Below are 19,273 nucleotides of genomic sequence, written 5' to 3' on the forward strand. Positions count from 1 at the left end.
TGTTGGCCAGATCCTGGGTTTTTTCAGTGTTTGAATCACGTAGTAATGTGGTAACTCACTGAAGCAGTCAATTAAACCTGGTTTCGATCAATATTTCAGAGGATAACACCGGTTAGGTCTGGGTTAGGTCTGGGTTATGCCCGCATCTGGCTCATGATTTTGCCTTCTTCGCATACTTGTTGGCCAGATCCTGGGTTTTTTTCGTGTTTGAATCACGTAGGAATGTGGTAACACACTGAAGCAGTCAATTAAACCTGGTTTCGATCAATATTTTAGAGGATAACACCGGTTAGGTCTGGGTTAGGTCTGGGTTATGCCCGCATCTGGCTCATGATTTTGCCTTCTTCGCATACTTGTTGGCCAGATCCTGGGTTTTTTTCGTGTTTGAATCACGTAGGAATGTGGTAACACACTGAAGCAGTCAATTAAACCTGGTTTCGATCAATATTTTAGAGGATAACACCGGTTAGGTCTGGGTTAGGTCCGGGATATGCGCGCATATGGCTTATACTTTCGCCTTTTTCGCAAACTTGTTGGCCAGATTCTGGGTTTTTTCCGTGTTTGAATCACGTAGTAATGTGGTAACACACTGAAGCAGTCAATTAAACCTGGTTTCGATCAATATTTCAGAGGATAACACCGGTTAGGTCTGGGTTAGGTCTGGGAAATGCGCGCATCTGGCTTATACTTTCGCCTTCTTCGCATACTTGTTGGCCAGATCCTGGGTTTTTTTCGTGTTTGAATCACGTAGGAATGTGGTAACACACTGAAGCAATCAATTAAACCTGGTTTCGATCAATATTTTAGAGGATAACACCGGTTAGGTCTGGGTTAGGTCTGGGTTATGCCCGCATCTGGCTCATGATTTTGCCTTCTTCGCATACTTGTTGGCCAGATCCTGGGTTTTTTTCGTGTTTGAATCACGTAGGAATGTGGTAACACACTGAAGCAATCAATTAAACCTGGTTTCGATCAATATTTTAGAGGATAACACCGGTTAGGTCTGGGTTAGGTCTGGGTTATGCCCGCATCTGGCTCATGATTTTGCCTTCTTCGCATACTTGTTGGCCAGATCCTGGGTTTTTTCAGTGTTTGAATCACGTAGTAATGTGGTAACTCACTGAAGCAGTCAATTAAACCTGGTTTCGATCAATATTTCAGAGGATAACACCGGTTAGGTCTGGGTTAGGTCTGGGTTATGCCCGCATCTGGCTCATGATTTTGCCTTCTTCGCATACTTGTTGGCCAGATCCTGGGTTTTTTTCGTGTTTGAATCACGTAGGAATGTGGTAACACACTGAAGCAGTCAATTAAACCTGGTTTCGATCAATATTTTAGAGGATAACACCGGTTAGGTCTGGGTTTGGTCTGGGACATGCGCGCATCTGGCTTATACTTTCGCCTTCTTCGCATACTTGTTGGCCAGATCCTGGGTTTTTTTCGTGTTTGAATCACGTAGTAATGTGGTAACAAACTGAAGCAGTCAATAAAACTTGGTTTCGATCAATATTTTAGAGGATAACACCGGTTAGGTCTGGGTTAGGTCTGGGTTATGCCCGCATCTGGCTCATGATTTTGCCTTCATCGCATACTTGTTGGCCAGATCCTGGGTTTTTTCCGTGTTTGAATCACGTAGTAATGTGGTAACACACTGAAGCAGTCAATTAAACCTGGTTTCGATCAATATTTCAGAGGATAACACCGGTTAGGTCTGGGTTAGGTCTTGGAAATGCGCGCTTCTGGCTTATTCTTTCGCATTCTTCGCATACTTGTTGGCCAGATCCTGGGTATTTTCCGTGTTTGAAACACGTAGTAATGTGGTAACACACTGAAGCAGTCAATTAAACCTGGTTTCGATCAATATTTCAGAGGATAACACCGGTTAGGTCTAGGTTAGGTCTGGGAAATGCGCGCATCTGGCTTATTCTTTCGCATTCTTCGCATACTTGTTGGCCAGATCCTGGGTATTTTCCGTGTTTGAAACACGTAGTAATGTGGTAACAAACTGAAGCAGTCAATAAAACTTGGTTTCGATCAATATTTTAGAGGATAACACCGGTTAGGTCTGGGTTAGGTCTGGGTTATGCCCGCATCTGGCTCATGATTTTGCCTTCTTCGCATACTTGTTGGCCAGATCCTGGGTTTTTTTCGTGTTTGAATCACGTAGGAATGTGGTAACACACTGAAGCAGTCAATTAAACCTGGTTTCGATCAATATTTTAGAGGATAACGCCGGTTAGGTCTGGGTTAGGTCTGGGAAATGCGCGCATCTGGCTTATTCTTTCGCATTCTTCGCATACTTGTTGGCCAGATCCTGGGTATTTTCCGTGTTTGAAACACGTAGTAATGTGGTAACACACTGAAGCAGTCAATTAAACCTGGTTTCTATCAATATTTTAGAGGATAACGCCGGTTAGGTCTGGGTTAGGTCTGGGAAATGCGCGCATCTGGCTCATGATTTTGCCTTCTTCGCATACTTGTTGGCCAGATCCTAGGTATTTTCCGTGTTTGAATCACGTAGTAATGTGGTAACACACTGAAGCAGTCAATTAAACCTGGTTTCGATCAATATTTTGGAGGATAACACCGGTTAGGTCTGGGTTAGGTCTGGGTTATGCCCGCATCTGGCTCATGATTCTGCCTTCTTCGCATACTTGTTGGCCAGATCCTGGGTATTTTCCGTGTTTGAAACACGTAGTAATGTGGTAACACACTGAAGCAGTCAATTAAACCTGGTTTCGATCAATATTTTAGAGGATAACACCGGTTAGGTCTGGGTTAGGTCTGGGTTATGCCCGCATTTGGCTCATGATTCTGCCTTCTTCGCATACTTGTTGGCCAGATCCTGGGTATTTTCCGTGTTTGAAACACGTAGTAATGTGGTAACACACTGAAGCAGTCAATTAAACCTGGTTTCGATCAATATTTTAGAGGATAACACCGGTTAGGTCTGGGTTTGGTCTGGGATATGCGCGCATCTGGGTTATACTTTCGCCTTCTTCGCATACTTGTTGGCCAGATCCTGGGTTTTTTTCGTGTTTGAATCACGTAGGAATGTGGTAACACACTGAAGCAATCAATTAAACCTGGTTTCGATCAATATTTTAGAGGATAACACCGGTTAGGTCTGGGTTAGGTCTGGGTTATGCCCGCATCTGGCTCATGATTTTGCCTTCATCGCATACTTGTTGGCCAGATCCTGGGTTTTTTCAGTGTTTGAATCACGTAGTAATGTGGTAACTCACTGAAGCAGTCAATTAAACCTGGTTTCGATCAATATTTCAGAGGATAACACCGGTTAGGTCTGGGTTAGGTCTGGGTTATGCCCGCATCTGGCTCATGATTTTGCCTTCTTCGCATACTTGTTGGCCAGATCCTGGGTTTTTTTCGTGTTTGAATCACGTAGGAATGTGGTAACACACTGAAGCAGTCAATTAAACCTGGTTTCGATCAATATTTTAGAGGATAACACCGGTTAGGTCTGGGTTTGGTCTGGGATATGCGCGCATCTGGCTTATACTTTCGCCTTCTTCGCATACTTGTTGGCCAGATCCTGGGTTTTTTTCGTGTTTGAATCACGTAGTAATGTGGTAACAAACTGAAGCAGTCAATAAAACCTGGTTTCGATCAATATTTTAGAGGATAACACCGGTTAGGTCTGGGTTAGGTCTGGGTTATGCCCGCATCTGGCTCATGATTTTGCCTTCATCGCCTACTTGTTGGCCAGATCCTGGGTTTTTTCCGTGTTTGAATCACGTAGTAATGTGGTAACACACTGAAGCAGTAAATTAAACCTGGTTTCGATCAATATTTCAGAGGATAACACCGGTTAGGTCTGGGTTATGCCCGCATCTGGCTCATGATTTTGCCTTCATCGCATACTTGTTGGCCAGATCCTGGGTATTTTCCGTGTTTGAAACACGTAGTAATGTGGTAACACACTGAAGCAGTCAATTAAACCTGGTTTCGATCAATATTTCAGAGGATAACGCCGGTTAGGTCTGGGTTAGGTCTGGGAAATGCGCGCATCTGGCTCATGATTTTGCCTTCTTCGCATACTTGTTGGCCAGATCCTGGGTTTTTTCCGTGTTTGAATCACGTAGTAATGTGGTAACACACTGAAGCAGTCAATTAAACCTGGTTTCGATCAATATTTCAGAGGATAACGCCGGTTAGGTCTGGGTTAGGTCTGGGAAATGCGCGCATCTGGCTCATGATTTTGCCTTCTTCGCATACTTGTTGGCCAGATCCTGGGTATTTTCCGTGTTTGAATCACGTAGTAATGTGGTAACACACTGAAGCAGTCAATTAAACCTGGTTTCGATCAATATTTCAGAGGATAACACCGGTTAGGTCTGGGTTAGGTCTGGGTTATGCCCGCATCTGGCTCATGATTTTGCCTTCTTCGCATACTTGTTGGCCAGATCCTGGGTTTTTTTCGTGTTTGAATCACGTAGTAATGTGGTAATACACTGAAGCAGTCAATTAAACCTGGTTTCGATCAATATTTTAGAGGATAACACCGGTTAGGTCTGGGTTAGGTCTGGGTTATGCCCGTATCTGGCTCATGATTTTGCCTTCTTCGCATACTTGTTGGCCAGATCCTGGGTTTTTTTCGTGTTTGAATCACGTAGTAATGTGGTAACACACTGAAGCAGTCAATTAAACCTGGTTTCGATCAATATTTTAGAGGATAACACCGGTTAGGTCTGGGTTAGGTCTGGGTTATGCCCGCATCTGGCTCATGATTTTGCCTTCATCGCATACTTGTTGGCCAGATCCTGGGTTTTTTTCGTGTTTGAATCACGTAGTAATGTGGTAATACACTGAAGCAGTCAATTAAACCTGGTTTCGATCAATATTTTAGAGGATAACACCGGTTAGGTCTGGGTTAGGGCTGGGTTATGCCCGTATCTGGCTCATGATTTTGCCTTCTTCGCATACTTGTTGGCCAGATCCTGGGTTTTTTTCGTGTTTGAATCACGTAGTAATGTGGTAATATACTGAAGCAGTCAATTAAACCTGGTTTCGATCAATATTTCAGAGGATAACACCGGTTAGGTCTGGGTTAGGTCTGGGTTATGCCCGCATCTGGCTCATGATTTTGCCTTCTTCGCATACTTGTTGGCCAGATCCTGGGTTTTTTTCGTGTTTGAATCACGTAGTAATGTGGTAATACACTGAAGCAGTCAATTAAACCTGGTTTCGATCAATATTTCAGAGGATAACACCGGTTAGGTCTGGGTTAGGTCTGGGTTATGCCCGCATCTGGCTCATGATTTTGCCTTCTTCGCATACTTGTTGGCCAGATCCTGGGTTTTTTCGTGTTTGAATCACGTAGGAATGTGGTAACACACTGAAGCAGTCAATTAAACCTGGTTTCGATCAATATTTTAGAGGATAACACCGGTTAGGTCTGGGTTAGGTCTGGGTTATGCCCGCATCTGGCTCATGATTTTGCCTTCTTCGCATACTTGTTGGCCAGATCCTGGGTTTTTTTCGTGTTTGAATCACGTAGTAATGTGGTAATACACTGAAGCAGTCAATTAAACCTGGTTTCGATCAATATTTCAGAGGATAACACCGGTTAGGTCTGGGTTAGGTCTGGGTTATGCCCGCATCTGGCTCATGATTTTGCCTTCTTCGCATACTTGTTGGCCAGATCCTGGGTTTTTTTCGTGTTTGAATCACGTAGTAATGTGGTAATACACTGAAGCAGTCAATTAAACCTGGTTTCGATCAATATTTCAGAGGATAACACCGGTTAGGTCTGGGTTAGGTCTGGGTTATGCCCGCATCTGGCTTATACTTTCGCCTTCTTCGCATACTTGTTGGCCAGATCCTGGGTTTTTTTCGTGTTTGAATCACGTAGTAATGTGGTAACAAACTGAAGCAGTCAATAAAACCTGGTTTCGATCAATATTTTAGAGGATAACACCGGTTAGGTCTGGGTTAGGTCTGGGTTATGCCCGTATCTGGCTCATGATTTTGCCTTCTTCGCATACTTGTTGGCCAGATCCTGGGCTTTTTTCGTGTTTGAATCACGTAGTAATGTGGTAACACACTGAAGCAGTCAATTAAACCTGGTTTCGATCAATATTTTAGAGGATAACACCGGTTAGGTCTGGGTTAGGTCTGGGTTATGCCCGCATCTGGCTCATGATTTTGCCTTCATCGCATACTTGTTGGCCAGATCCTGGGTTTTTTTCGTGTTTGAATCACGTAGTAATGTGGTAATACACTGAAGCAGTCAATTAAACCTGGTTTCGATCAATATTTTAGAGGATAACACCGGTTAGGTCTGGGTTAGGTCTGGGTTATGCCCGTATCTGGCTCATGATTTTGCCTTCTTCGCATACTTGTTGGCCAGATCCTGGGTTTTTTTCGTGTTTGAATCACGTAGTAATGTGGTAACACACTGAAGCAGTCAATTAAACCTGGTTTCGATCAATATTTTAGAGGATAACACCGGTTAGGTCTGGGTTAGGTCTGGGTTATGCCCGCATCTGGCTCATGATTTTGCCTTCATCGCATACTTGTTGGCCAGATCCTGGGTTTTTTTCGTGTTTGAATCACGTAGTAATGTGGTAATACACTGAAGCAGTCAATTAAACCTGGTTTCGATCAATATTTTAGAGGATAACACCGGTTAGGTCTGGGTTAGGTCTGGGTTATGCCCGTATCTGGCTCATGATTTTGCCTTCTTCGCATACTTGTTGGCCAGATCCTGGGTTTTTTTCGTGTTTGAATCACGTAGTAATGTGGTAATATACTGAAGCAGTCAATTAAACCTGGTTTCGATCAATATTTCAGAGGATAACACCGGTTAGGTCTGGGTTAGGTCTGGGTTATGCCCGCATCTGGCTCATGATTTTGCCTTCTTCGCATACTTGTTGGCCAGATCCTGGGTTTTTTTCGTGTTTGAATCACGTAGTAATGTGGTAATACACTGAAGCAGTCAATTAAACCTGGTTTCGATCAATATTTCAGAGGATAACACCGGTTAGGTCTGGGTTAGGTCTGGGTTATGCCCGCATCTGGCTCATGATTTTGCCTTCTTCGCATACTTGTTGGCCAGATCCTGGGTTTTTTTCGTGTTTGAATCACGTAGTAATGTGGTAATACACTGAAGCAGTCAATTAAACCTGGTTTCGATCAATATTTTAGAGGATAACACTGGTTAGGTCTGGGTTAGGTCTGGGTTATGCCCGTATCTGGCTCATGATTTTGCCTTCTTCGCATACTTGTTGGCCAGATCCTGGGTTTTTTTCGTGTTTGAATCACGTAGTAATGTGGTAACACACTGAAGCAGTCAATTAAACCTGGTTTCGATCAATATTTCAGAGGATAACACCGGTTAGGTCTGGGTTAGGTCTGGGAAATGCGCGCATCTGGCTTATTCTTTCGCATTCTTCGCATACTTGTTGGCCAGATCCTGGGTATTTTCCGTGTTTGAAACACGTAGTAATGTGGTAACACACTGAAGCAGTCAATTAAACCTGGTTTCGATCAATATTTCAGAGGATAACACCGGTTAGGTCTGGGTTAGGTCTGGGAAATGCGCGCATCTGGCTTATTCTTTCGCATTCTTCGCATACTTGTTGGCCAGATCCTGGGTATTTTCCGTGTTTGAAACACGTAGTAATGTGGTAACACACTGAAGCAGTCAATTACACCTGGTTTCGATCAATATTTCAGAGGATAACACCGGTTAGGTCTGGGTTAGGTCTGGGAAATGCGCGCATCTGGCTTATTCTTTCGCATTCTTCGCATACTTGTTGGCCAGATCCTGGGTATTTTCCGTGTTTGAAACACGTAGTAATGTGGTAACACACTGAAGCAGTCAATTAAACCTGGTTTCGATCAATATTTCAGAGGATAACGCCGGTTAGGTCTGGGTTAGGTCTGGGAAATGCGCGCATCTGGCTCATGATTTTGCCTTCTTCGCATACTTGTTGGCCAGATCCTGGGTTTTTTTCGTGTTTGAATCACGTAGTAATGTGGTAACACACTGAAGCAGTCAATTAAACCTGGTTTCGATCAATATTTTAGAGGATAACACCGGTTAGGTCTGGGTTAGGTCTGGGTTATGCCCGCATCTGGCTCATGATTTTGCCTTCATCGCATACTTGTTGGCCAGATCCTGGGTTTTTTCAGTGTTTGAATCACGTAGTAATGTGGTAACTCACTGAAGCAGTCAATTAAACCTGGTTTCGATCAATATTTCAGAGGATAACACCGGTTAGGTCTGGGTTATGCCCGCATCTGGCTCATGATTTTGCCTTCTTCGCATACTTGCTGGCCAGATCCTGGGTTTTTTTCGTGTTTGAATCACGTAGGAATGTGGTAACACACTGAAGCAGTCAATTAAACCTGGTTTCGATCAATATTTCAGAGGATAACACCGGTTAGGTCTGGGTTTGGTCTGGGATATGCGCGCATCTGGCTTATACTTTCGCCTTCTTCGCATACTTGTTGGCCAGATCCTGGGTTTTTTTCGTGTTTGAATCACGTAGTAATGTGGTAACAAACTGAAGCAGTCAATAAAACCTGGTTTCGATCAATATTTTAGAGGATAACACCGGTTAGGTCTGGGTTTGGTCTGGGATATGCGCGCATCTGGCTTATACTTTCGCCTTCTTCGCATACTTGTTGGCCAGATCCTGGGTTTTTTTCGTGTTTGAATCACGTAGGAATGTGGTAACACACTGAAGCAGTCAATTAAACCTGGTTTCGATCAATATTTCAGAGGATAACACCGGTTAGGTCTGGGTTTGGTCTGGGATATGCGCGCATCTGGCTCATGATTTTGCCTTCTTCGCATACTTGTTGGCCAGATCCTGGGTTTTTTCAGTGTTTGAATCACGTAGTAATGTGGTAACTCACTGAAGCAGTCAATTAAACCTGGTTTCGATCAATATTTCAGAGGATAACACCGGTTAGGTCTGGGTTTGGTCTGGGATATGCGCGCATCTGGCTCATGATTTTGCCTTCTTCGCATACTTGCTGGCCAGATCCTGGGTTTTTTTCGTGTTTGAATCACGTAGGAATGTGGTAACACACTGAAGCAGTCAATTAAACCTGGTTTCGATCAATATTTCAGAGGATAACACCGGTTAGGTCTGGGTTTGGTCTGGGATATGCGCGCATCTGGCTTATACTTTCGCCTTCTTCGCATACTTGTTGGCCAGATCCTGGGTTTTTTTCGTGTTTGAATCACGTAGGAATGTGGTAACACACTGAAGCAGTCAATTAAACCTGGTTTCGATCAATATTTCAGAGGATAACACCGGTTAGGTCTGGGTTTGGTCTGGGATATGCGCGCATCTGGCTCATGATTTTGCCTTCTTCGCATACTTGCTGGCCAGATCCTGGGTTTTTTTCGTGTTTGAATCACGTAGGAATGTGGTAACACACTGAAGCAGTCAATTAAACCTGGTTTCGATCAATATTTCAGAGGATAACACCGGTTAGGTCTGGGTTTGGTCTGGGATATGCGCGCATCTGGCTTATACTTTCGCCTTCTTCGCATACTTGTTGGCCAGATCCTGGGTTTTTTTCGTGTTTGAATCACGTAGGAATGTGGTAACACACTGAAGCAGTCAATTAAACCTGGTTTCGATCAATATTTTAGAGGATAACACCGGTTAGGTCTGGGTTAGGTCTGGGTTATGCCCGCATCTGGCTCATGATTTTGCCTTCTTCGCATACTTGTTGGCCACGTGTTGACGATAAAACTGTAAGATATAGGATGAATTAAGTTCCATGTCCCTAAAATTTTCCAAATCATCGATTTAAAAATGATTTAGATATTTAGATGATTTTAGTGTGGGTGTTTATACAAGTATGTAAATCTCTATTTATGCATAACATGTTACCCCTAAATGGGCAAGTTAATGAATTATATACATGTTAATTGTATAATAATAACCCTTTGTTCCTCATAAAAATTCATAACTGAATTGCTGTCATTCTAAAAAAATCCATCCCAAAATATATTGTCAAAACTAGTAATAAATTATTTGGTCAAGGTGATAACAGATTTGAAATATTTAATAAAATTTAAATACCAGTAGTATTAATGAAAGATAATATTAATACTATTTTGACACTGTTATTTGATTTTAATATTAATTATAGATACTTTGATTATTGATTTATTAAAACATAAAGTTAATGAAGTCCCAGTAGATTATAAATATTTTAAAGAGCATGAATTAGCATAGAATTTCATAAAAAATTTGATGAGTGATAGAAGTAACTTGAATAATCTGAATTTTGTAGCTTTTACTATATCTTTGGATATGGAATCACAGATTCATTTTATTAATAAAAATAGAGATAGTACTGATGATTTACTCAGGCTCGTTAAAGTAAGTGGGCCAAGTGGGAAGAATATTAAGATAGATGGATAGATATTGGTAAAAGTATTCTTCTTGTCCTTATATAGGAAATCTTTAATATTACAAATAAACTCTTTCTGTAAAATCTTGAACTTATCATTATAATTTATAGAATTAAAGTCAACGCATCTAATAATGAAAGTGAACTGAAGTATTTTATAGACTTGTCAAGAACGTTTTTTGGTATATTCCTAGCAAACGACCCGTTCAACGATCGGGATGAGTTATACGTAATTCGATTCGTCTAATTCAGTATATTATTTCATTAGTATATGCATTTCATTATCTGCGGAAATTCGGTATTTTTACAAAGTAACTAAGTATTTTAAATATATTCTGACAGGTTCACAGGTGGAAACAAGTGACTGTCGTTACCTGTGTTCAAAATGCCAGCTAGTCAAATGCTAATTTGTTAACAATAACATTTATTGAATGAAATTTCTGCTATTTCTGCAAATATCTCATTGAATAAATCACCATCTTTCTATTATATATACATTTACTAAATACATAATGGCTCAGGTATCCAATGAAGTTACTCTTATTGAAAATATAAAATATTGATAGTATTATATGTTAGAAAAAAGTGGTTTCTTCAATTTAATTCATGTAAGCATCAGTAATGAGATCTTGAAAATTGACGCTGTGATTAATTTTCAAATGGCCTCTGTGCCATTATTTCTACAACAAAATGTTGATTCATCAGTCTCTATCTACTCTACCCTTCCACAATTGCTGCGCAGTATTTTTATTTAATGTTAGTTATATAATATCACGACATTGCTCATAATTATATGTTAGCATATATGGTAATTTTAAAACAATATCTGTAACTGAGTTTGTTTTTAGAAAACCACGTTCTTTGCTTTTCAAATATCTTTATATAATGCAATGGCTTTTAAAAAATAAGGGTATAAACATCTCACCGTAAACCGTAAATAGTTTACATTTTAAAGATCCAGAAACAGGCGCTCATACGAATAAAACAGAAACTACGTGGAAGCATAGTAAACACTTTTTGCCTGAATATTGTCGGTTAGTATTTGCAGTTCCACACGTTTTTTAATATGTTTTTCTAACATATAATACAAAATAATAAATATTATATTTTCTATTTTCAGCAAAAAAGATAATTTCATTGGGTACTTAAGCCATTACGTGTTTTATAAACCTTCCAAGCAAGGAAAGGATGATTTATTTAATCAGTTCTTAAAAGAAATTTCAGAAATTTCATTTGATGATGATCGATTCTGTAAAAAATCAAAATATACCAGACTTAGATGATAATGAAATTTAATAATAAAAACAAGTTAAACCAACGTACTGCGTACAATAGTAATTTACTATATATTGTAAACACTGTCAGCGACGGGGAGACATTTTTTACTGTTGCTGCATGTACTGTCTACATACCTGGTTTTAATACTGTCCACCTGACCGACTCGTGGAAGTTCTATGCCTAAAAAAATGATTTTTATGCATCATACAAATTCTTCTACAAATTCCCATTTGACAATGTAGAATAGATCCAATTAGATAAATTATTTATAATTTTTAAAATGAACATAGCAACGATGGTCACTAGTTTCTATCTGTGAACCTGTCAAAAAATCTACTTGACCTTACTTTTTTACTGTAACTTTTTATAATAACTGTTAAAATACTGTTTATATTATTTATTATAATGAATCTTGTTACAAAACAAACACACTTATTTTCCATTGTGAAAAGAAAACTTAAAAACTAAAAGAACATTCCTCTACATGTGCTTCTTTCACGCACACACACACGCACGCGCGCACACACACACACACACACACACACACCACACCACACACTACCCCTCTTATCTGAAACGGTAAACTCCTAAACACTAAAGAAACTAACGAATTTTAAGTCATATTTCTAACACGCCTTCTTGACTTAAAATTTATCAAAACAACAACAAAAATTTTGCCTTTCCTAACGATTTAGTCAGTACATCTGCAATTTGATCGTCCGTAGTCACACTTATTAGTCCCTTTTTTCATAATCATAAACAAAATGATAACTTATATCTATATGCTTGGAATTTTTTGAAAATTTTCCATTTTTTGATAAGGCTATCGCTCCAATATTGTCTTCATATATTTTTACTGGATTGTCATTCTTCACGTCAAAAACAGATAAAATGCCCTTAATTGGAATGATTTCTTCTACACAATCAGCAAGAGCGTAGTATTCAGCATGCGTTGAGGCTCTGGAGACAATTTTTTGTTTTTGCGATTTCCATAGTACTACATTTCCAAAAACTCGTATGATTATCCCTGTAGTCGATTTTCTGTCCGTAGTGTCTGCAGCCCAATCAGCGTCAACAAATGCATCCATTATTTCCTGAGTAGTTGAGTTATAAACAAGATTTATGGAACGAGTGTGATACAAGTATTTTAGAACACGTGTGCTGTCATAGCTATTTTGGAATCGACTTAGGTAATTGACCGCAAATGAAATGTCTGGGCGAGTACCATTTGCAATATACAATAATGCTCCAATTAAATTCCTATATTTCAGTTCTTCATCCACTATATCAGCAGGTTCAATTTTTCGATTCATTTCCATAGGTGTATCGAACCTTTTACTATTTATTATTCCGTACTTATGACTAAGATTTTCAATATATTTTTCTTGATTCAAGTATATTTCCTCTTTACTTTGGTTACGTTGTACTTCAATTCCCAAGTATTGCTTTATTTGTCCCAAGTCTTTCATGCGAAATCGTTTATTAAGCATGATCTTAACTTCATCTATAGCCATTTCATTTATACCACTGATTAATATATCATCCACATATAAAATAATATATATTTTTGTGTCGTTTATCTCTCCAGTATACAGACAGTAATCATAATCAGATCTTTTAAAATGCAAGCTTATCATGTAATTATGAAAACAATCATACCAGTCACGTGGACTTTCTCTCAATCCATAAAGCGCCTTCTTAAGTAAACAAACCTTATCTGACTGTATATTACTACCATCAGGAGGGTAGATGTAAACTTCAGACTTGATATTTCCGTTTAAAAAAGCTGTTTGAACATCCATTTGTTCTATTTTTAAATTTTTAACACATGCAATTGACAGCAACACCTTTAGCGTGCTCATTCTTGCAACCGGTGAATAAACTTCTTCATCGCTTTGGTACAACTGTTGGAAATGCGACTTTGGCGACAATGCGCGCTTTGCATACTCCATCTGTCTTAATTCTATATATCCACTTTACTTCAATTATTTTCTTATTTATTGGAACGTTGACCAAATCCCATGTGTCGTTTTCTTTTAAACCATCAAGTTCTTGTTTCATAGCCGCTTTCCATTTTCTTGACTCTTCGCAGTTCAATGGTTCTTGGTAGTTTTCAGGTATCAAAGCATTGCAATAGTTTGTATATACGACATGATCATCAAATTTCACAACATTTCACACATTATGTTACGCTTGGGGCGTGTATCTTATTTAACTTCCTCAGTTTTGCTGCATTGATCATCGTCAGTTTTATTTTCTTTTATTTTCAAAACTCTTTCTTCTTCTTCTTCTTCTTCTTCTTCTTCTTTTGGCGTTTCCCCTTCGTATTTTTCTTCGTTATCAGTATTTCTATAAATGGTATATCTTGCACGTGACGACTTACAACTATTTTGTCATTAACCAATATCTGTATACCCTATTAATATTAATTCCTTTTTCGGCCTTTGGATTTAGCTTTGAATATCTGCATGCCTCGGGAATTCGTACAAAAGCAGTGCTTCCATATAAGTGTAAGTTTGAAACATCAGCCCTTTTATTAAAAAATATTTCATATGGTGTTTTTCTTATTCTTGTGTTTGCTAATAGGCGATTTCCAATGTAGGCAGCCGTGTAAATACATTCTGGCCAATAAAACTTGTCGACATTTGCCTCTGACAGCAAGCAGCGTGCACGATCCATTATCGTTCTGTTGTGCCTTTCGGCGACTCCGTTCAATTCGTGTGTGTATGCTGGTCCTGGTTTCAAATAAATACCTTCTCGTTTCGCTAATTCATCAAAGTTTTTGTTAAGATATGATTCTCTTCCATTGTCACATCGAATTTCTTTAATACTTTTTCCAGTTTGATTTTTTACTAATTTCCTAATATACCTAATGAAGCAATAAAAAACATCACTTTTTTGTTTTATGCAATACACAACAGCAATTTTACTGAAATCATCTATAAAAGACACAAAGTATTTCTCACCATTATGACCTGTCTGAGTTATTGGACCATGGACATCTGTATGGACTATTTGTAACAAATCATTTGCTCTTGTACGTTTGTTTTTAAATTTCAAATTTGTCATTTTATTCTCCGGACAAACTTCGCATTTTATAAATTCGTTTTCGAGTTTCACCGGTGTTCCATTTAGCAGCTGAGCTTCACACAAATATTTTAAATCTCTAAAATTTGTGTGACAAAGTATATATCTATGCCATTTTTCTATATTTGAAATTCCCATTGAACTAGTGTACGTACTTGTTTTCTTATTCTCAAGTCTGGCAACTTCTCCATTTAATTCAAAGAGTTTATTTCTTTTAACAGCAATAGCAATGAGTTTTTCTTTCGAATTACAAATTTTATTGTAATTCATTGTCTTTCTCAAACATTATTTTTAATTGTTTTGATTTACAAATACAAGAGACACTTAGTAAGTTTTGTTTCATTTCTGGTACATAGTATATACATTTTTAATCTTTATTTCCTCCGACTTATCATTAATGTTAATCATTACATTACCAATTTTTCCAGATATTAGTTTAAAACCATCACCAACTTTAATATCAACCGGGTTTTGTAGATTTTTGGATTCATAAAAGTACTCATCTGTGTTTATTATGTGATCTGAGCAACCACTATCTAGTAGCCATTTAATATTTCTACTTCTTCTATTTTGCTACTTTTCATTACTTCAACCTTGAATGAATTGTAATTTCTACTGTCATCTAGACTCGAATTTCCAGCCACTTTTCTATCGTGTCTATTTTGTATATGTTTGAAAAGGTTGCATTTTGTAATAATTATTAAAGTTTTCTGGGCAGTAACGTTGGATGTGCCCTGACTTATTACACTGACTTAACATACCGCTTCAGTAGTCGTTGCACTGCTATGCTGATTATCCTTTGAATTGAGATACTTGTTCTGATTGCGTTGTACGTGTCGAAACCTATGACCTCTAGGATTTTTAGTTAAATTTGAACTAAACGTGCGAGTGTAATTTCTGCTGTACTCAAAGTAGTAACTCTTACCGTTTCTCTTTTGATACTCTAACAGTAATTTAGATTTTACATACTCGACTGTTTTCTCCTTCGTTGGCAGTGCATCAATAATATCAACAATACGTGAGAAGTTAACGTTAATAACAGATAATTCAATTTATCCTCTTCATTCACAGTCTCACCAGTATTTTTGAGCCTATTTATATGCGTTTCAAATTCGTTAAAGAAGTCACTTGGATTTTCACCTTCTTTCATTTTTAATTCTAACAATCTTCTTTTACACAATAGCTTTACTGCACTGTTTTTAACTAGATAAATTTCGTCAAGCTTTGCAATCATATTTTTCGCAGTCGTTTCTGATATTATTAATTCTAACTGAGTGTTTGAAATACTGTTTACGATGTAACTTTTTGCTTTAATTTCCTTTTTTATTCCAATCTTCGACTCTTATTTCAGCCGGTCTTTCATCATGTAGAATAACCTCGTTACAGTCTTTCATTTCTAAAAATAAATTTAGCCTGAATTTCCAGTTCCATAAAATATTTGTAACATGAAATCGTCCTTTTTTTCACTTGCCATGCTTCAAACTTAGGTTATCTTCCTTTCACAACTAAATTTCTTTTCTTTACTGTTAACGAACAAACCACGGACCTCTGCTACCATGTTAAAATACTGTTTATATTATTTATTATAATGAATCTTGTTACAAAACAAACACACTTATTTTCCATTGTGAAAAGAAAACTTAAAAACTAAAAAACATTCCTCGACGTGTGCTTCTCTCACAAACACACACACACTCCTAAACACTAAAGAAACTAACGAATTTTAAGTCATATTTCTAACAATAACAGTAACATGTACTGAATTAGGCGAATCGAATAATGTATAACTCACCCCGATCCGTGAACGGGCCTAGCGTTTGCTAGGAATATAATGTTCCATAACTTTTCAACAAAGTCTAAAATTTTTCCCAAGGGTTTTTGAATACCTATACACTGTATAGATATCCTGTTTCCTTCAACCGAACGACATGTGTCCCTAAAAAATATATTTATAAAGTAAGTCGGTCAAGTAGGAAGAATATTCAGATATTTAAGAATATGAATATATTGGTAAAAATATCCATTCCTCTTACCTTTATGTCCTGTGTATTGGATAATATAGATTTACATACTTTTACCGCTGAATTCGAAATTCTGAACTAAACATAGGTACAGGACTCGTAAAAACCGTTTTTTATTCTTTTTATAGTTTTATCTGTTTTCCAAAAAACAACCAATTAAATTAAGTTGCAAGAATGCAAAAGCGATAAAACTTACAGAGGCTTTAATAGAAAATTATAAAACAAAATGTTTACTTAAGACTTTACCTTTTGTAAAAACCGGCGATATTGACTGTGTGTGTGTAAATCGTCGTACGTTCGTGCCCGGTGCAGTAAAACACGTGCATCGATCTAGGTTACGTACGTTCCTCACGTGCCACTTTCTCAATCTATACTTTTACATAAAAATTACTTAGAAAATCACTCCTACTCCTCATTTGGACAGAATTTTTACTTTCATGATTTTAGCGAAAAGTCGTTTTCCTGCTCGGGGAACACATATGTACAGGGTGTTCGGCCACCCCTGGGAAAAATTTTAATGGGGGATTCTAGATGCCAAAATACGAAAATACAGACGAAAATCAAGAATACCAATTTGTTGATAGAGGCTACGTTGAAAAGTTATTAACAATTAAACTCAAAAATTTCAAATCGTTCTGGAAAAATTGTTATCGGTTGCGGGGGTCAATTGCAATCATTTTTGGTGAATACACATACCTCCGAAATCTTACCCACTTTCGAGATAAAAATTCGAGAATGTGTGAAATTTTTTCGATGGAAAAGAAAAATTTCAAATCGTTTTGGAAAAATTGTTATCGGTTGCGGGGGTTACTTACAACCATTTTGGGTGAATCGTCATACCCCCCTAATCATGCGCATTTTCGAGAAAGAAATTCAGTACGGGCGGAACTTTAAACGTTAATAACTTTTTAATAAAGCCTCCATTAACAAATTGGTATTCTTGATTTTCGTCTTACTTTGGTCTCTAGAATCCCCTGGGAGAAATTGTAATGGGAGATTCTAGAGGTTAAAGTAGGATGAAAATCAAGAATACCAATTTGTTGATGGAGTAATACGATACTAAACAAGTTATTGACGTTTAAAGTTCCGCTCTTACTTTCGAATTTTTTTCTCGAAAATGCGCAGGATTTCGTATGTGGTATGTCTATTCACCGAAAATAATTGTAATTGACCCCCGAAACCGAAAGTAATTTTTTCAGAACGATTTGAAATTTTCTTTTTCTTTCGTCGAAAAATTTAGGCACTGTCTGTCGATTTTTCTTAAAAATTCCTTTCTGATTTTTATTCAGTTTGTAAAATAGTTGTTTAATAATACTCTTTGTGTAGGTACCCATGAGCTCTACTCGCGAAAAAAAAACGTTTCATTGGAATATATTCACTATTCACTATATCAGTAGGAGTTGCGGGGGCTGTTTGAAAATTTGACCAGTTATATGGGATTTTTCTCACTTTACGGGGTCAAGGAACAACTTTTCCAACATCTCTACATATTCTCCATTAAAATATGCGTTGTGTTGCTGTTTGAAACATTAAAATCGTTCAATCCGGCTGTCGACCAAAAAAAAAAAATGCTTGTAACTGACCCCTGCAACGAAAACTAATTCTTCCAAGACGATTCGAAATTCTTTTTTACTTGAATTTTTTTTGTCGAAACTGAGTAGGATTTCGGGGGTACGATTCTAACTGACCTCCGCGACCAACAATAATTTTTTCAGAACGATTTGAAATTTTTTTATTTAATGTTATTAATAACTACTTTTTAACGAAACCTCAGTCGAAAAATTGATATTCTTAATTTTCGTCTTATTTTGGCTTCTAGAATCTCCCATTAAAATTTTTCCCAGGGGTGGCCAAACACCCTGTATATATTAAATCAATATTAATGAAATTACACCTTGACCGAATTCATTTCAATCCCCCCACACTAATACATATATTGTGTGTAGCCCATAAATGGTCGAGAATGGAGTCACCTATACTGGTTTCCTATACTGGTATTATTAGATGGTCGCAGGTCCTGCATAAATTTCAATTTACATAATTTTTGTTTTGAGTAAACTCATTTTACTTTTTTGTATATTATTACCTAATGCAACTCATATTTTCCAGCCATGCGATGTAGGAATATTTAGACGATTAAAAGTTGCATGGCGAAGGGTAGTGCAGGAACATTAGACAAAGTACGTAGGTAGACTAAACCCATTACGAAGGTGAATTTCGCACCAATATATCATACCATATATAAATTCCATGAAGAAGGAAATGCTTTTAAAGCTTGTGGTGGCCTATGACCGTTTAACTCAAATACAATTTACTAGACAAAACGTATTTCAGAAAGAAGAAAATAAATTAGAATTCATGTCGCCAGATGAAACTGACATCAATGACAGCAATATAGGTAGTTTTACATAGCATTCAAGAGCATATTCCAGATGATCTGAGAGGGGAACAATTTTCTTTTCTATATAGAAAATATTAAAATA

This window comes from Colletes latitarsis, unplaced genomic scaffold (genome assembly GCF_051014445.1).
Source record: "Colletes latitarsis isolate SP2378_abdomen unplaced genomic scaffold, iyColLati1 scaffold0028, whole genome shotgun sequence".
Lineage (NCBI taxonomy): Eukaryota > Metazoa > Arthropoda > Insecta > Hymenoptera > Colletidae > Colletes > Colletes latitarsis.